The sequence below is a fragment of the Mauremys reevesii genome, linkage group 6, assembly GCF_016161935.1.
Source record: "Mauremys reevesii isolate NIE-2019 linkage group 6, ASM1616193v1, whole genome shotgun sequence".
Classification (NCBI taxonomy): domain Eukaryota; kingdom Metazoa; phylum Chordata; order Testudines; family Geoemydidae; genus Mauremys; species Mauremys reevesii.
Window position 1 is genome coordinate 7,088,226 of NC_052628.1, and position 18,660 is coordinate 7,106,885.

Here is an 18,660-nt window from a genome sequence, read left to right on the forward strand (position 1 = left end):
CTTGCGTGCATTTCCTCAATAAGCCATTAACATTGTTGGCCTTTTTACTGTTGTACCCGAAAGGCTGCTTGCAGGTGTTTCAGTAACACATACCTACCATGCTTCATAACTCCACATATGACGATAGCACGTACAATCCAACAAGATATTAATGCCTAGCAGATCAAGCATTTTAGAATGATACCTCACAAGACATACTTTGTACAAAACACATTCTAATTGCCTGACAGTGGTGAATACTGGGGTGTCAGCATGTCACAGATGTATCTGCATCTCATCATCTTAATGTTACTTCCTCCATGTAATCAAGTATTCTAATTGCTGCAGGGAAGATGTGAGAGCAAGACTGAGTGGGGAGTTGCTTCATCCTAAATTCAGCATCTTGAAAAGTAAAGTGGTTTGACCACTCCTCTCCTACACCATAAATGCCATCCTAGCGAGTTGGAGCTTTTGCATGGGTTGGCGGGATCCATTTTGATGACATCTTCATAAAGAGATTCTGGACGTTCTGCAGGCACCTTCCTGGTCCAGTGTACCAAGCCTTGCTTTAGAAACCAGGAGTCCTGAGTTTAGGGTGACCAGATGTCCCGATTTTATAGGGACAGTCCTGATTTTGGGGTCTTTTTCTTATATAGGCATCTATTACCCCCCACCCTGCCCCAATTTTTCACATTTGCTGCCTGGTCACCCTACCTGAATTAGGTTACTAGCTTCGCTACTGATCTGTAGCAAGTTTCTTTCCTCCCCAACATTGGGTCTGTCTGTTCTGTATAGACTGTGAGCTCATTATGGCTGGGACTGCGTCTTATTTGGCACAGTGCATGGCATGATGATACCCGGGGAATGGTGGTGACCTTTTGGTGTTGCTGTAATACAAATACTAGGTAATAAACCAAGCAAGGAGATGTGAGATTCTTAATTATGAGTCAGACCAGGTGACATCTCTCAGCTATGAAATATGATTGATTTAATTTTTCCTGGCATGGCTTGTGTCATGTCTTTACCGCTGCTATCCATGCATTGTAAATATTTATTAGTGTATTTATATTTTATGATTTTACAGGGCAGTAAAAGCAAATAACGGAACAAACTTATAGGCAGTTACTTTGGTATTTAATGGAAAAAAATAATCTGCAAGTGTCTTCTTGCTTTGTGGGAGCATTGAAACAGAGTGCCACCTTGACATCAGTTAAAGCACTGGAAGCTGGTCAATTATTCAGTTCTTGTTCTGCGTGGTAGAAGCCGAGCATTTAATACCTTCTTAATTTTGCATCTTTGCAACGTAATGGAGGCAGCAAAATCTCTTGTCAGCGGCTCAAGTTATCAGTCTGACTCCCCACCAGTGATCTGAATCTTTCATTGCTACAGTGAACGGAATGAAGATCAGTTAGCCACTGTGATCTAACATTGGACAATGCTGTTAACTCCATTCCTCCCGACCCGGTAAACATGTTCTATGAAAAAAACAAATTCCCAAATTTATCATTCTCCAATTGTTTAGAAAAAAAAAAGCTGATTTTATTTGGTTTTGCTAAAAAAAAGCAAAAAAAAAAAAAAAAAGCCAGCACCAGTTTTGTTTTAATCTTCTTTCTCCTTTTTCAAGTGATACAATGGAAAAAAGTGGGCAAGGAGGAAAAAAGGAGTAGAAAGGAAGAAAACAACCCTAAAAACCAAAACATTTTAATTTGTTCTGGTTTTGCTTTTCTAAAAATTGAAAATCAGAACTTTTGAGACCATAAACGCTCTGCAGATTTCCTTTTTTTGGAAAAAAAAAATAAATGTTGAACTTAAAAAGAAAATGTGAATGGAAATTTGTGGCCAGTTCTTTCAGTGACCTAGGGCCTCCGATTATTCCATTATTCTTCGTGCCATTGCAGTACTAGAAACAGGCCTTCAGCTGGTGACTGAAGTGATGGAGGAACTCCTTAGCGTAGGGGGATTGCCTTGGTAGCCTACAGTTGAAGTAACCACTCCATATAATATAAAGGGCATGGCCAGCGGAAAGGGCAGAGAACTGCTGCACTCTGGCTATTCTCAACTGCCAGAACAACCCTATGAAGCCATCGGACTAACTTACACCCAGGCCGCACGAAGATGGTGAAAAGCCAGATTTCAGCATCTTCTCCTCCCCATTTGATAAGGAAAATCTTTGTAGCTCATTCCAATCCCTGGGGCTTTCCTGTCTTCCCTGGAGTAAATGATTTGACCATATCTCTTCATCAGCACAGCATGATTGTTTAAATGTTATTTTAGCTGCATGTTAAAGTTATATCATTACATGGATATTTTTGAAGTGCTAAATAGATGGAGGTGGGTATAGGCCACTTTTTGCTTTTAGCAGTCTGGAAATCAGCTTTCATTCTGATGGCTGCTTAACCGGATTTGATTTTTTTTAAGTAAACTAATTACAACGGAAATGCAGCTCTGCAAAACTTTGAAGAAAAAAAACACACATTATTTTGTTTTTGGGTTCAGTTAATGTACATTCATTTATCATCTTTATAAGATATGTACAGAGCACTGATGAATAATCCCTGGCTTCCAATCAGGAAATGTAAATTATCCTTTCTTTTTAAAAAAAAAATGAATAATGAATACTAGTAAATTTGAAGCTAAAATAAAGTGCCAGAAATCTGGCAGGTTGCAGTGGGATGTGAGGAATGTAATATGGTGTGGTATCAAGTCTCTAGAAGGAGAATAAACTTACTGGACTGCTTCAATCACATTCCCTTATTAGCCTATATCAAGTGGAAGTTCAGCATCTTGCAATGTGAAACTGAATGGGAGGATCTGCTAACTGGTAGATATAGTAAATTGAGCCCAAGTGCCAATTTATTTGGACACTCAGAACCTACTACTTCTATCTGGGGTAAACCAAGGGGTAAGCCAGTAAAGCTATTCCAATGTGAAAGTACTGTTAAAGGTCAATAAGGTATGATGGGAACTGTATTGCAAGCCCAACTATTGCAGACACACACAGGGAATTTCATGGGCAAATCCCTGAGGGTGGGAGAGAATCCCTCTTGGGGAGGAAAACAAGTTTCATTTATGTGGAGACTCATTTGCACTTTGTAGCCCATATTATCTGCAAAAAAAATACACTTTGAGGGGTTTGTAAAGTCTCAAACTGTAGACTCACCCATCCCTGCTCTAGATTATACAGTTAGAGAACTGGATTCTGACCTCACGTGCATGGGTCTCAATGAAGAGTTATTCCACTGGAACTACATCATAAGCTCTTTGGGGCAGAGAGTGTGTCTTATGTGTTTATAGAGCCCCTTTCACAATCAGCTGGAACTGTGATGTGTCTCTACTCCACATAGGTGAACAAAGGGTTACCAGGAGTCTGAAAGCTAAACTAGCTCAATTTGCTGCACCTGAAGGATGTCAGGTAGGAATTGTTATTAGACCTAGGTGCAGGAGAGGGACACAGGACTGAAGCTCTGAGGAGAGACAAGGTAGGAAGCACCCACTTTCTCTGGGAAGGCTGACTGAAGAAGGTCCCAGGGATGGAATTGACCTGGAAAGGGGGCAAGGTACAGAGAGGCAGTCCAGCAAAGAAAGGAGATGGACAGACCTAGGGAGAAGCCAGAGCCCTGGGCACCAGAAGAGAAGTGGTTCTATGCACAGGCTGAGGAGAAGCAGCCCAAGGGGCTTGGCGGCAGGAAGCGGCCCATGGAAACAGCACCACATCTGAAGTTGAAGGCAAGCTGCGTCATACAGGATCCCTGTGCTGGAACCCAGAGCAGAGGATGGGCCTGAGTTCCCCCACCAGCCCTGAAGAAAGGGCATACAGGGATGGTCCCAAGGTGGAGCTGAAGATGGACCCTCAAGGGCAGGCTGAGGAGTAGCCCAAAAGGGGGCAGGAGGACCATTTCTTTGGGGTATCTTTGGACATTTAGTTGTACTTTTGTCACCCTGGAAGGGGAGAGACTTTAAAGTGACCTGACTGGAGGGATGAGTCATGGGAAGATGCAGACCCCTGACTGGGTCATGGGACCCAGAGCAACCATCAGCAGAGGGCACTAGATGAGGAAAGAGCTGCTATGCCATGCTCAGCCATAAGGGTAGTGAGCCCACTCTGCACAGGCCTCTGGACATCAGTCATGCTATGAATACCAGTGTAAGTAAGAGGGGAGCTAGGCTCATTTTGCAAGGTGGCTGTTAATCAGCTGGTTTACTTTCCAAGCTGCAATTTCATTTTCCTGTAGAGTGAAGAGCATCAGACATTTCACAGGCTTTTGGAAAATCTAAATCCAATCTTATCCAAGGGGCTCAAAAATCAGGCCTAGAAAACTCATCTGTTCAGCCCTTTCACTTCAGTCAAGGCAGAAAATATACTTGTATCTGTATGACTTGGCTTCTGGGCACTGTACCTTTAAATGGACAAATGTTCCTGTGCTCGGGCAGCTGCCATTTTGTTTTCAGATGCACTCTCTTGCAGAGAAGTCTTGCACAAACTCATCTGTGCTCCTCCCCACCCCCATAGAGACCTTGCTGTTGCTGTTATTTTTTTAGGGGAAGAGGATAGTTCTCTTAATATATAGGTATTAAGGCCAGAAGGGACTATTATGACCATCACATCTTACCTCCCTCATAACACAAACCACAGAATCTCATCCAGTATTCCTGCATTAAGTCTAATGAGCAGTGTAGCCGAATATTGCAATCTTTTAAAGCCAATCTCCTGATATTTTTGAGGCCCGACTTATGGTTTTTAAAACTAGGGGCTGGCAATACTGAACCAGTGGCTGAGCTGCAATTGAATGACCTCTGTAAGAGTTCATTCTTTCTGAGCTTTGTGTGTGAGTTAATACATAACTTGCAACAAGAACCACGTTTCTTGTTGTCCCTTGTAAGCGTAGATGCAGAGTTACCAACCCAAATGTTCAAAAATCAAGAGAGTCAGGGCCTAAAAACTATGAGACTGATTTAAGAACTATACCTTTGAGCTTCTTTTTGTTTGCATTCTGGATTTTGTAGACTTTTACTTTATACTTGGTTCGTATTTTCATGCTTTTCTCCAGAATCAGGACATCATAACTCTAAAGTTACATGACTGTAGGAGATACAGCTTAAAGTAAATCACCAAATTATCAAAGAGGTTATTGCAAAGTTCCATTATAGAAAACCCATTTCTCAGTGAATGACATTTTTGAGAACTGTTTTGAGAATGGATTTGATTAAAAATGTGAAAAACAAGAGAGAAAAAAAAAGGTTTTTAATTGGAGGGGAAAGTGTTTTCGTTTACAAAAAAAACCTTTTTAGCTGAAAAATGTTGACCAGCTTTGCTATTGTCTTTGATGGCCTATACACTCTTCACAGTCAGTCATTTAGAAGGGTATTCATGATGAGGAAGATCATGATGATGATCCATAAAAATAAACTCAGGCAGTAGCAACAGCAACAGAGTTAGACAGATTGCAAATAATTCCAGTTTGAATTTCAAACTATCCTGCAAAAACCTGCCACAATTTTTTATGGGCATAGAGAATACAAACAGTTTTATGATTGTGGATTAAGAGAACTATGGAGGGGGTTTATTGTATTTATGTACCTAGAGTGAGATTTGAAGAAGTTAGGTGCCCAAATCCCATTGGAATTCAATATGACTAGGAAACCTAACTCTCTTAGGTTCCATTAAAAACTAAACCCTAACTACCAAATGGTGCTCATAAATCAGGTAGTTAGACAAGCAAGTGGTTTTTATAGATTCCAAGGCCAGAAGGAACCATTGTGATCATCTAATCTGACCTCCTGTATAATACAGGCCATAGAACTTCCCCAAAATAATTCCTAGAGCTGATATTTTAGAAAAAATAATCCATGCTTGATTTTAAAATTGTCAGTGATGGAGTAACCCGCACATCCCTTGGTATATTGTTCTAACAGTTAATTACTCTCACCGTTAAAAATATGCACCTTATTTCCAGTCCAAATTTAGATATCTTAAAATTCCAGCCATTGGATCATGTTATACCTTTCCATGTTAGCTCGAAGAGCCCATTATTAAATATTTGTTCCCCATGTAGGTACATATTGACTGTAATCAAGTCACCCCTTAACCTTCTCTTTGTTAAGATAAATAGACTCAAAGAGCTCAATCCCTATAAGGAATGTTTTCTAATCCTTTAATCATTCTTGTGGCTCTTCTCTGAAATTTATCAGCATCCTTCTTGAATTGTGGGCAGGAGAACTGGATACAGCATTCCATTAGTGGTCACACCAGTGCCAAATACAGAGGTAAAATAACCTCTCTACTGCTACTCGAGATTCCTCGGTTTATGCAGCAGAGGATTACATTAACTCTTTTGTCCACAACATCACACTGGGAGCTCATGTTCAGCTGAATAGCCACTCCGACCCCCAAATCTTTTTCAGAATCACTGCTTCCAGAAAGGAGCCACTTCCCGCGCCCTACCTATCCTGTAAGTATGGCCTACATTCTTTGTTCCTAAATCTGTCCATTTACATTTAGCTGTATCTAAACACATATTGTTGGCTTGCACTCAGTTGATCAAGTGATCCAAATTGCTCTGAATCAGTGACCTGTCTTCACTATTTACCACTCCTCCAATTTAGTATCACCTGCTAACTTTGTCCACGGCGTTTTTTTGTTTGTTTTTTTGTTTTCTTCCAGGTCACTGATAAATAGCATCGGACCAAGAATCAATCCTGCAGAGCCCCACTGGAAACACACAGTGGATGACAATTTTCCATGTACAATTACATTTTGAGACCTGTCAGTTAGCTGTTTTTAATGCATTTATTTTGTGTCATTTTAATTTTATCTCATGTTGTAAAATAGCATCTTGAAAATCTGTTGGGCCTGCAAAAAGGTGATTCTAACACCTTAGAGCATGCAGTCAGGTCTTTCCCCGTGGCTGATCCTAGTGGCTATAACAGCCTACTACTTTCTTACTAATGAGATCTTCTCTAGCTCCTTTGGTGGATGACTGTGTTGTGGGTGTTGACGGGCTTAGGTTCAATCCTAGCTGATGACCATGGCCCAGAGCCTCAAAGGTATTTAAGTACCTAATTCCCAATGAAATTGTGTCTGGACAATAAAATATACTTTAATGTCAAAGATAAAGATTTTGGAAAAAAGCTAGTTTTTATTTTTTTAAAGCTATGGTATGTCATATTTGACTGTGTCTCAATAAAAGACTCCTGTCCCTGCCTCTATCTGTCCATCTAGACAGCTAATGGAAATCAGTGGAAGTTAGGAGCCTAAATACCTTTGAGGATGGGTGAGTATTAACCCACACTTCAATACACAGCTGCAAATTCAGAGGCCGAGTTGAGTTCCATCAGAAATGTTTGTCCAAAGACCACTAGTATGGACCATCAGTGATGTTAACTATATATTTCATGCACTGTTAACTTCAAAGTTTAGCTTTCCTCCTTCTCTTAGAAACTGGATCAAAATTATAATGAATCTTATACTGGTCATTTACACATCCTGTTTTGCTGCTGCTACCGCTTGATTTCTCCTCACCTTCCTTGCTGGAACTCACCCTTATGCACCATCACCAAGAGACTATGGTGCCCAGATGGACAGATCTCTCGACGGACGGAGGCAGTGATGTGAGTGTTTTATTAGGACACAGCACAATAGGATGTAGTATAGCTTTAAAAAATAAAGACCAGGTGTTTTTGTCATTGTTTAAGAAACCAAAGTGTATTTTCTTGTCCAGACAGAATTTAATTTTCATTGCCCAGCGCACAGCTCATTGGTTAGCAGATGCTAGGCAGAGAATCTAGCTGGTCAGCTAATAGCCTCCCTACTGATTAAATTAACTAATAATCCAAGTAATAACCAAGGGTCACGACAGCCTCTTTTAATTGTCATTAGGAACTCAGCTGATCATTCTCCGTCTTCTGTTTTGGGGGAAATGCTTCCTCACCTCCCTCTGTGATTTAAAATGAGAATAAGAACAGCGAACTCTGACTCTGGGCCAGAGAGTTGGCTGTCACAGCAGGTTCCCAGGTGTGTACTTCCTGTCCTAAACTCTTTATGCAGTGCTGCTGCTGTTTGACCTAACAATGAAGATGATGGCCCTGTTGGCAACATTAATTAAAATGGTAGCTGAGGTGCTTATGGCCCAAAGGTGAAGGTAGAGATTCCTAGTCTTTATAGTGATTTGAGCGCCTACAAGATACAAGGTGCCAGGTAAGCACTGAAGCTGACTGCACGCCACTCTATTTTTTAATTGTTCTGGTTATTAGAGTAACATCCACAGACCACGACTGAGTTCAGGGCCCTGTTGTGCCAGATTCTGCGGAAACGCACTGTAAAAGCGCTTGCAAGCTAAGTACGCAACTCAAACAAACATGCATCCGACGAAGTGGGTATTCACCCATGGAAGCTCATGCTCCAAAACGTCTGTTAGTCTATAAGGTGCCACAAGACTCTTTGCTGCTTTAACTCAAACAAAGGATGGTAGGAAATAAGCATGATTAGCCCTCTTTTAGGGGTGAGGACTAAGGAAAAGAGGTGATGGCCCAATATCACCAAGAGAAGTCTATGGCAGAACTAGGAATTGAATCCATATCTCCTCGGTCTCATCCCAGTGCCTTAACTGAAAGATCATCTTTCATCTCAACAGTGTTGTCCAAATCATTCCTTTGGTAATAAAAAATAGGTAATAATTGGAGATATACCAATCTCCTAGAACTGGAAGGGACCTTGAAAGGTCATCAAGTCCAGCCCCCTGCCTTCACTAGCAGGACCAATTTTTGCCCCAGATCTCTAAGTAGCCCCCTCAAGGATTGAACTCACAGCCCTGGGTTTTGGAGGCCAATGCTCAAACCACTGAACTATCCCTCCCCCCACTTGGACTCTAAGTTTTCAGGACAGAGAGAGATCTTTTGGCACAGGTCACCTGACGTGAAATTCGCCTCTTTGTAGAGGACCAGAACTAGGACTGCACTACTTTACCCTGTTTTGGTACATTAGCTTTCCTGTAGCTATCTGCAGGGGGGTGAACTTCACCCCAATTACACAGCTCCATGTACACTGACAGTGCTATAAATTAAATAACACACATGGACTTGGGAAGCCGTGTTTAGATTTTGGTAAAATCTCAGTTAGTGGGATTTGATTTTGCAGGGACAAAAATGAAACCCTTCCCCAGCCTATAGGAATAGGGACTATTTTGCACTCTGTAAATTTCCTCAGCTGCCTTGTGAGAGACTCAAGCTAAAATAATCATCTGCTTTCCTCCCCGCCCCTTTAATTCATGCCCGGATACAAGGATTGTGAGGTGAATAAAATAAAGGAGATGCAAAACCCAGGCTCCACATTACAAATACACATAAGAGAAAAGCAGCCATTAAGCCAGCACTGACAACATTCATAGATGAGAGAATCATAGGATCATAGAAGATTAGGGTTGGAAGAGACCTCAGAAGGTCATCTAGTCCAACCCCCTCCTCAAAGCAGAATCAACACCAACTAAATCATCCCAGCCAGGGCTTTGTCAAGCTGGACCTTAAAAACCTCTAAGGAAGGAGATTCCACCACCGCCCAAGGTAACCCATTCCAGTGCTTCACCACCCTCCTAGTGAAATAGTTTTTCCTAATATCTAACCCAGACCTCCCCCACTGCAACTTGAGACCATTGCTCCTTGTTCTGCATGCTGGAAACAAAAGAGAGCATTCAGTAAACAAAATTGTGTGGAGATCCCAGGACTACAATAAAATACTGCTATAGGGAGGGACTGTGATATAGTAGCAGAGCTGTGCAGAAGCTCAAACTTTGGGAATAGCAAAGAAAGGGGGATGTAGGTCAGGACAGAGTGAGTTGCATAGATATATATGTATTGGGACCCACTACGGGACCAGCAGGGAGTGTTTAACCATATGTTCCAAGCTGTGTAGGTCTTGTCAGTGATTTGACAGGGCATATTTTAACCAAGGAACAGTTTTGTGTGAATAAAGGACAGAAAAACCAGACCAGTGTGTGTGAGGGGGCGTATGGGCATAAGAGAAAGCCCTTTTGCTGATGAAACAAAATTCGGAAGGTGAGATTTGTACTCCTATTTAGTAGTAGTACCAAATTGTTTTATTGTGTACAGTAGGAGTGCTCACCAAGTAAGAAACTATTCAGCATGAGCAGAGGCCGAAGTGGGATTGGATTCTAGCCCACAGAGAAGGATGTGCTTGGGAGAGGCAGTTGTATGCTGCAGTGGTTTGGGTACTAGCCGGAGATTTGACAGACCCCGGTTTGGTTGTCTGATCTTTCACAGATTCTCAGTGAGACTTTGGGCAAGTCACTTAGGATGAAATTTTCAAAAGCATCTAAGTCTCATTTTCAAAATGGGAGCCTAGGCCAGATTTTTAAAGTATTGATATTTAGGCATTGCTCTGCTCACTTACCAAAGCCTAAGTCTGACATGCAAAACTAACTTAAGCCTTTAGACCCAGATCCAGTGCTTAATTTGTAATGAAAAAGGTGCTGTGGCTCAAGCACATTTTTTTGCATTCAGAACTGATGCAGCGAGCCAAGATGTGCTGGGGCTGTGAACTGCCAAGCCTAGAAATGCCAGGCTCAGCCCTGGTACAAATTAAACACTGCCCAGATCCTCAAAGGCATTTAGCGTCTAACTCCCATTGGTTTCAAAGGCCTCTATAAATCTTTGAGGATCTGGACGTGACGAGCCTAGGTCTTATTGAAAGTCAATGGGATTTAGGCTCTGAAGTAGCAATTGCTTGTTTAAAATGGGACTCAGGCTTCTAAGTTGTATAGATGCTTCTGAAAATTGTACCTTTCAGCTTTTTGTGCCCCACTTCCTCCATCTGCAATATGGGGAGAATAGCTCTGCTCTGACTCTCAGGCGTGTTGTGAGGCTACATGCATTAAAGATTGTGAAGTACTTAGATACTACACTGATGGGGGCCATATACATGGCTTAGACAGAGCGCCCCATTTTATTTAAAGACTCTCTCCAAACTTCCTGCTTCAGAATGTCCGGTCCCCACTTTGGAGAAGGACATTCTGCTAACGTTCCTTTCCAAATGTTTCTCCTCCTAGGCAGCTGTTTTCCCTTTTTTTAGTCTTGCTCTTTTTTATCTCCCTTCTCTTGGCCAATCACATTAATGTGTGTTTGTCAATACTGAATTTCATTTGCTCAGAGAACCAACAAATCTTGTTGAATTTTCCTTGCCTCTTAAGTCTGAGTTCTCACTTCTCCTCAGTTTTGTGTTGTCAGCAAAACATAACGTATTTACAATCGGTCTCTTGATCTAGGGCAATTACAGAAAGAAGCAATAGCAGGTTCGGGAGGCTTAACAAGAGAAGGATGTTGTACGATCATTGTGGTCTCCAATCCAGTGTTTGTATCAGGGTTATCAAATTGGTTCAAATTGAATTGACGTGATGATAGAGTAGGCATCGCAAAGTTATTATAAATCTGTGAGCCTTTCTTGGCTTCAGTGCTTTGGAAGGAAGCAGAAGAGGCTAGTGTGCATACGGGAAGCCAGCAAAAGAAGCAGAATGAGTGGGAAGAAATAAAAAAAATAAGCCATTTAAAACCACGAGGCTACATCAGGATATTGACACAATAATTGATGGGGGAATGTACAGCTTAAAACACAGAAAATGTTGACATCATTATTTGCAGTAGCTTTCACAGAGGACCAAAGTGTCCAACAACAAGAAGGTAAGCGGTAAAGGGAGCAGCTCTGTACCAGCCGTACAACTAGGCACAAGCCAGCTACTCTCATACTGCAGCTCAGTTGTAAAGGGCACGCTATATCAGTCGTTTCGGCATGAGACTCCCAAGAGGAAGAAAGATCCAGGGAATAGGCCACTAGTCCTAGGGCTTTGAAGACTGGAGTTCAAGTCTCTACTGTGCGGTGGACTTCCTGTGTGACGTTGGCCAAGTTGCTTAGAGTGGGATTGTTCAAAAGCAACAGGGTACCTGACACCCAAAGCTAATTGGCACCACTACTAGACTCTCTGTGCCTCTGTTCCTTATCCCTAAAATAGGGATAACAGCACTTCCCTGCTTTGTAGGGGTACTGTGAGGGTAAATACATTAAAGGTTGTGAGGTGCTCCAATACTACAGTGGTGGGAGACAGATAAGTGCCTCGGATAGATAGATTTGGCCTATGTTGGCATTATGATGGTGTGACAAGAGAAAGCCAGTGCTATGGGCCTGATGCATTCCTACATGGGACAGCAGTGAATTTCTTCTCCTGGAGGTCCCCAGGGGTTGATTAACAGTGTTGACGCTCCCGTCAGCTTTAACTGTTGGTCTTTTCGCCAGGGATGTGTGGAAGCAGTGCTTTTCCCTCAGTGCCTTGGCCAGAGCCCATGTTTTCCACAGTTGTTGCAATATTGGCTATTCTCAGGCCCTGCCAGAGGAGCAGGATTTGTGAGTGTCGTTTGCTAGTGCAAATGCCACTTGGAAGGACTTTCATCGCTCTCAGGTTATCTGGGGGAGAAGATGGAATATCCCAGGGTTGAATTGGTGGTCGGGTAGCTGAACAGAGTCCAATGTGCAATTCTGGTGTGTGTGTATGTGTGTGTGTGAGAGAGAGAACTGGGTGTGGGTGTGTGTCAAGGATTTTCACTGTTCAACTGCTGGGAATATATTTTTCTTTTCAATCACACATTGGGATCAGACCAAAATTAAAACAATAAACAAAAAAATCTCTCCACATAGGCCCTTATTCTCCACTTCGTTATCCCAGGCTTAGACTGGTGCTAGGTCCATTAGCAGAAATTACAGTAAGACCTATCTCAGGATCACGTATGTTATTTGGCTTTTGGGGATGTAATGAGGCTGGCCCATGCCCTTGATTTCTGAGCTCTGGCATCATCATAAATATGGGAAGAAATGATATAGCCATGAGGGGACAAGGGATAGCTCAGTGGTTTGAGCATTAGCCTGCTAAACCCAGGGCAGTGAGTTCAATCCCTGAGGGGCCACTTAGGGATCTGGGGCAAAAATCAGTACTTGGTCCTGCTAGTGAAGGCAGGGGGCTGGACTCAATGACCTTTCAAGGTCCCTTCCAGTTCTAGGAGATTGGTGTATCTCCAATTATTATTTATTTATTATAACAAATGCTTCATTTGGATAAAGCAAAATTTATCTTAAGTTAAAAATAAAGTTGTGGCCTCTTGGCCTGTATACACTTCTGGTGACTCTCCTAAATGGGTCCCACCATTTGCAATATATTGTTGTTGTTGTTGTATGAGATGTCCCTTGACTTGATTTGGTTAAAAGATGACATATGATGAAGGAACTGAAGGAGAAATGGGTTTGTGTCATATAAGTTGAGGAAGGATATGAGAGATCCAGGGGCTAGTGAGAGCTTAATGATGGTCTTATTCTCCATCTCTGTCTCTCTCCTTTTGAAACAAAATGAATGGTCTGTATCCAAAGTGACATTTTGATATAGTTATTACAGTAGATTAAGATTCCAAGCATTCAACATGCATTTTTTGAGATGTCTAGTGCGATCATTGCATTCAATTTCCAATGTGTACCACAGCAAATTGGTTATTTTAATACCCATCTCTAACATGTGTTTTCCTCCAATGTTGACTCCTCCATCCTGTTGACCCTATATTGTGGTTACTGCTCTGTCACTCAAGAAAGACTGGATGGGATTCATGTCAAAATTCTACCCCTTAATCAGCTACAGAAAGAGACACACACTCTGAACTCATCACCTCTGCAACATTCCTAACCTTGGCCAGCCCAGAAAGTAAAGACCAAGACTTGAAACCAGATTTCAACACTGTTCTTCCGCCAACCCTGCTTGTGGACTGTGGGACAGAAAACTGATACTCCATCTGTATGCAGCTCTTGTGAGAATTCATCTCTAATTAGAGTTACAAAATAATCTCAATAAAACCCCATTCGGAGCAGAATCAATCTTGCTTCCTGTTTTGTTACAAACTGGAAACCCAGCCTTCATTCATGAAAAGATTCAGTAAAGTTCCCAAAGTTTCTGAATAGAGGGGATTATATCCCAAATCCATGCAACTCATGAGTTCACTTGGATTCACTATGTGGCTTTGAATGAGTTTTGCTTTCCCTTTTGGGGTCCATATGAACAATAAACTCAACAAATAAGTGGGTTTGCAACTCCACACAATCCGAAACCAAAGGAAACACTTGCACAACCCCTCCACCAATTCATTTCTCAGCACTGAAGCAGCTCGAAGATTTTGGCCAAATGGAGAGAGTTCAGCAAAGAGAAGCCAGAAAGATTAAAGGGGCTAGAGGGACTGACTCAGAAGAAAAGATTGAAAGAGTTAATAATTGTAACAAGGCCAAGCAATAACCAAAGGAGGAACATATTGTACAAATATCCAAATGTTGTGATTGCTCTTCCCAGGGCAGTGAAAAGTAAAAGTACCATTTCTTAGACATTTAAAATGGACTAGATAAAACAGTGGGAAATCTACTGTAGGAACAATCCTGCAATGTCAGATATGATGGAGGAGATGACCTAATGGGCCTTTGAAATTTCGGATTTCTATGATCCTAAACTATCCCAGGATTCTGTGTAGCTTGGCAGTATATCTTTAAGAAGGCCCAATAAGAGTGAAGGAGCATGAGGAGTGCATATTTTTTTCAACTCTGTTAGCAGACAGGATCTCCTGGTCATTTAATTGGGAACTATTAAAGAAATAAAAGGATGGATTTGGTTGCTGGCTTATTGTCACGTACAGAATCTCTGCATTGTCCATTGCTGTCTGTCCCCCAGATTCTCTGCAAATTAAATCACCACAAAATGTATCCAACGTGCTATGGAGTAACTTTTTCTTTCTTTGCCTTCTCCCCCACCATGTTTCTCTACCTCTCTCCACCGTGGTGAGATGCCTTTTCCTTTTCAGTCCTCCATTTCCACCTGAATTCTTCTATTAGACGTTACAGTTTATTTTCTCGGACCAGCTTCTGCTACTGAGAGAGACAAGCTTTTGAGATTACACAGAGCTTTTCTTCAGATCTCTGTGTAGCTCAAAAGCTTGTCTTTCACCAACAAAAGTTGGTCCAGTAAAAGATATTACCTCACCCATCTTGTCTCTCTAATATCCTGGGACCAACATGGCTGCAACTACATTGCATACTATAGCTTCTGTCATCTGAGATATTAAAGTACCCCAGGGACTATCAAAGGGAAGTAAAAGATCAGAGCATTGAAGCAAAAATGATTCCTCCAAGCCAAAGTGATATGGGGTAAGTGTATGTGTGTGTGTTACTGGGTGGAGGAGGCTGAAGACTGAAGAGGAGAAGTGAGACTGCATTGGTAATTTTAAATTACAACCCCACAAATGCAAACTAGGAAGGGAACAGAATTTTAAACAGGCTGGTAGATAACATCACCTCATTAGCAGTTCCATTACAGCTTACACTGATTTGCTTTCTCTCTTAGCACCAAAAAAAAAGAAAAAGAAAAAACAAAGCTGGCGTGAGTGTGTGTGTACAGAAGAAAATAACTTAGACAAACAGAACCCAAGTTGTTTCAGGACAGTCTGAACATTTTCGGTACAACCTTAAACATAGTGAGCGAAATTCTTTTAAATTTGATCTTCCTAAATGTTGAGTTTAACCCTGCCTTTTACTCTTCCTGGGTGAAATCCCGGTCCCATTAAAGTCAGTGGCAAAACTCCCATTGATTTCAAGAGGGTCAGGATTTTACTCCATGTTCCAGAAACATCGGTCCATATCAAGAACAATTCCAGACATCTGAAGCCTCCTGCTTTACGTTTAAGCCTGATTCAAAGCCACCAAAGTCAACAGAAAGTCTTTAATGGGCTTTGGATCAGGCCCTTAGCTGATGGAAGCTGAGGCAGGGAAAGAGAATCTAGGATCCTATGCATTTCTCTTTACAATGTGCAAGAAGCCTTGATGCTCTTGTAAGAAACTCTGTGATGAAACAGCAGAAAAACCTGGGGTGAGAGAGATTAGAGGTGTTGTATTAGTAGAGTGGAAATCTCTTCCTACTTCAGAACTTGAAATATCCATGCCTGCTAACAGATGCTACTGTCAAAGGTTTGATAATTCTGTGTTTCCATTAGGAAACTACTAAGATCTTTTTGCCTTTGTCTCCTCGACAAAGGGTCAATATATATGAGCTTAATAAAATGAAGGCTGAATGACAGCTGCATTCAATATTAAAGCACGATCATTCAGAGAGAAGGAGAGTATTGCGGACAGCACAAATGTGAATATCAACATGACTGGATTTGATAGGACACTGAAAAGAAGAAGCGATGAGGTTTCAAAGATAATATCAAATCCAAATTAAAAAAAATACGTAAAAGGACATAAAACTGGTAGATTGCATTCTCGGGCACTTTATGGAGATGTTTATTTACTTGAGCCTTTAAACACTTCATTTTTAGGGACTTCTTTAAACTTTATATTTCACAAAGCTGGCCAGCTGTGCAAAGTCTGATTACGCTGACAGAGCATGCATGACTGTACTAAACAGTAACAAATGTGACATGGCACAGAGATTACCAGAGCTTGCCTTTTGTTTATCAATTCAAGCTATATGTTGGGTTATGTGTATAGTGTGTCTAAAGGCTTGACGCTTTTTCTGAAGGTTGGACTTACTCACCTGCATAAAGGGCTTTCAGACCTGTTAAGCATCAGTATTATCATAAGCATTACAGGGCCAGATTCTCTCCTGCAGCTGAGCTCTGCGGGGCGGAAGAGGAGCTGGGAGATGGTATCAGGAAGATGGCTACGTTCCTTGATCTTGAGCTTTGGGCTGAGATCATTGTTAGACCAGTGGAAGGGCATCTCTAATATATGTCAGTGACATAGGGTCCACAGTGAACCAAGGCAGTGAATGATAGAGATATTGGAGCTCAACTACACCACATCCCCTCAGTTCCCAACAGTATAAATGTGGAGTAGCTCTCTACTCTGGATTTACACCCCTGCACCAGATAGTCTCCCCTGGGTATTTCAGGAGGAAGAACATAAATACATGAGTTGAGATTTGGCCAGGCCACCAGAGTTTTATACCTCATCCAAAAAACAGTATTATAGGGGATTTTGCTGTCCAGATTCTTCCTCCATGCATGCAGCCTGAATGCAGGCTGACATGGAGCAAAGACATAAAAGAGCCCAAGTAAATAACAAACAACCTTTAAATGTATATACAGAGTGAAAACGTCTTTATCCCATCTTAGCCGAGGCACTCAAGAGACCACAAGAGTTTGTATTTACTGCACACCTACTTGACAGATGCTAATCCATATGCCATGCGCTCACAGGCTGATCCATACCAGAATGAACATGCTTGCAAGAGAGGAGATGGTGTAGGAACAACTACTCCAACGGTAGCATCCTTTGAATTTTTGAAGAAGAGGCTCCTCCCCAGGGCATTCAGTGGAGTAGTATTCAGTAACTGGGCATGATATACATTAAAATTCAGTCATAGGAATTCTGGTTTTAATGTGTTATTTTAACTTCTATTAATTGCGCAGCATCATGAGGGAAAATCTTCTGTAGGGTTTACTTTACTTTAAGATTTGCTTTACAAATGTAGTCACATTGCATTTAATTGGCCCACATTATTACATCCCATATTCCTAATTCCTGTTCCATACGAGACCTTGAACAATACTCTGTCATCATTTCCCTCAATAAATATGGCACATGACACTTTCCCTTAAAGTTGCTTTACAATCAAATTCATGGTTGTCCCAGTCTCCGCACTCCCTACTACAAAAGCCAACTCCTTAACTGGTATAAATTCGAGAAGCATAACTGAGTTCAATGGGGCTTCACCAATGTACACCAGTACAGTATCTGACCCTATCAGTCTTGAGAGCTTCACAGAGGATAATTGTACTTAGAGGGTATATTAGCTTACCCTCAGAGGCTGATATTAGATATTCAGTTTTGAATCTCCACTGGCAATATGCCTCACCAGTCTATTAGAATTCGTTTGGGGTGTCAACAGGCATGTGGACAGGGGGTGATCTGGTGGATATAGTGTAGTTGGACTTTCAGAAAGTCTTTGATAAGGTCCTCAACAAAGGCTTTTAAGCAAAGGAAGCAGTCATGGGATAAGAGGGAAGAGCCTTTCATGGAGGTTAAAAGACAGGAACTAAAGGATAGGAATAAATCATCAGTTTGCACAGTGGAGAGAGGCAAATGGCGGGGTTCCTCACGATCTGTACTTGAACCAGTGCTATTCAACAGGTTCATAAATGATTGGAAAAAGTGGTAAAGAGAGAGGTGGCAACATTTGCAGACAAAACAAAATTACTCCAACTAGTTAAATCCAAAGCTGACTGCAAAACATTACAAAGGAGTCTCACGAAACTGGGTGAGTGAGCAAGAAAATGGTAGAAGAAATTACCAGGTTAATGATGGAGCTGCACTGGTGGTGCCTCTCGGGCCTGAAATTTAATGCAGCTACCTCTGCAATAATGGCTCAGATTCTCAACTTGCGTAAATTGTTGTAGCTCCATTAAAATCAGTGATTGACTTGAATGGAGCTATGTTGATTTACCCTAGAGGCTCTCTCTACTTCTTTGGCCTGCTTCTTCTCTCACTTATGTGGGTGTAAATCAAGCGTGACTCATCTCAAGTCGGAGAAGTTATGCTAATGTAAACCAGGGTAAGTGAGAGGTGAATCAGGCCCAAAGCACTTGACCAAGGACAGCAATTAT

The 18,660-nt window shown here is 41.6% G+C and overlaps 1 long non-coding RNA gene across 3 annotated transcripts in view; it reads left to right on the forward strand.

Moving 5' to 3' along the window:
• Positions 1-13,872, forward strand: part of LOC120407500 — a 37,763-nt gene extending 23,891 nt beyond the window's left edge. Inside the window, exons 1-3 of one of the 3 annotated variants that reach the window (XR_005600064.1) lie at positions 6,379-6,428; positions 7,415-7,587; positions 13,609-13,872. This is a non-coding gene — a long non-coding RNA (uncharacterized LOC120407500). Of the gene's footprint in view, positions 1-6,378; positions 6,429-6,644; positions 6,721-7,414; positions 7,588-13,608 lie in introns of those variants that run through there. The other 2 variants (XR_005600066.1, XR_005600065.1) reach the window with 2 other exon arrangements.
• Positions 13,873-18,660: the final 4,788 nt, after the last annotated feature.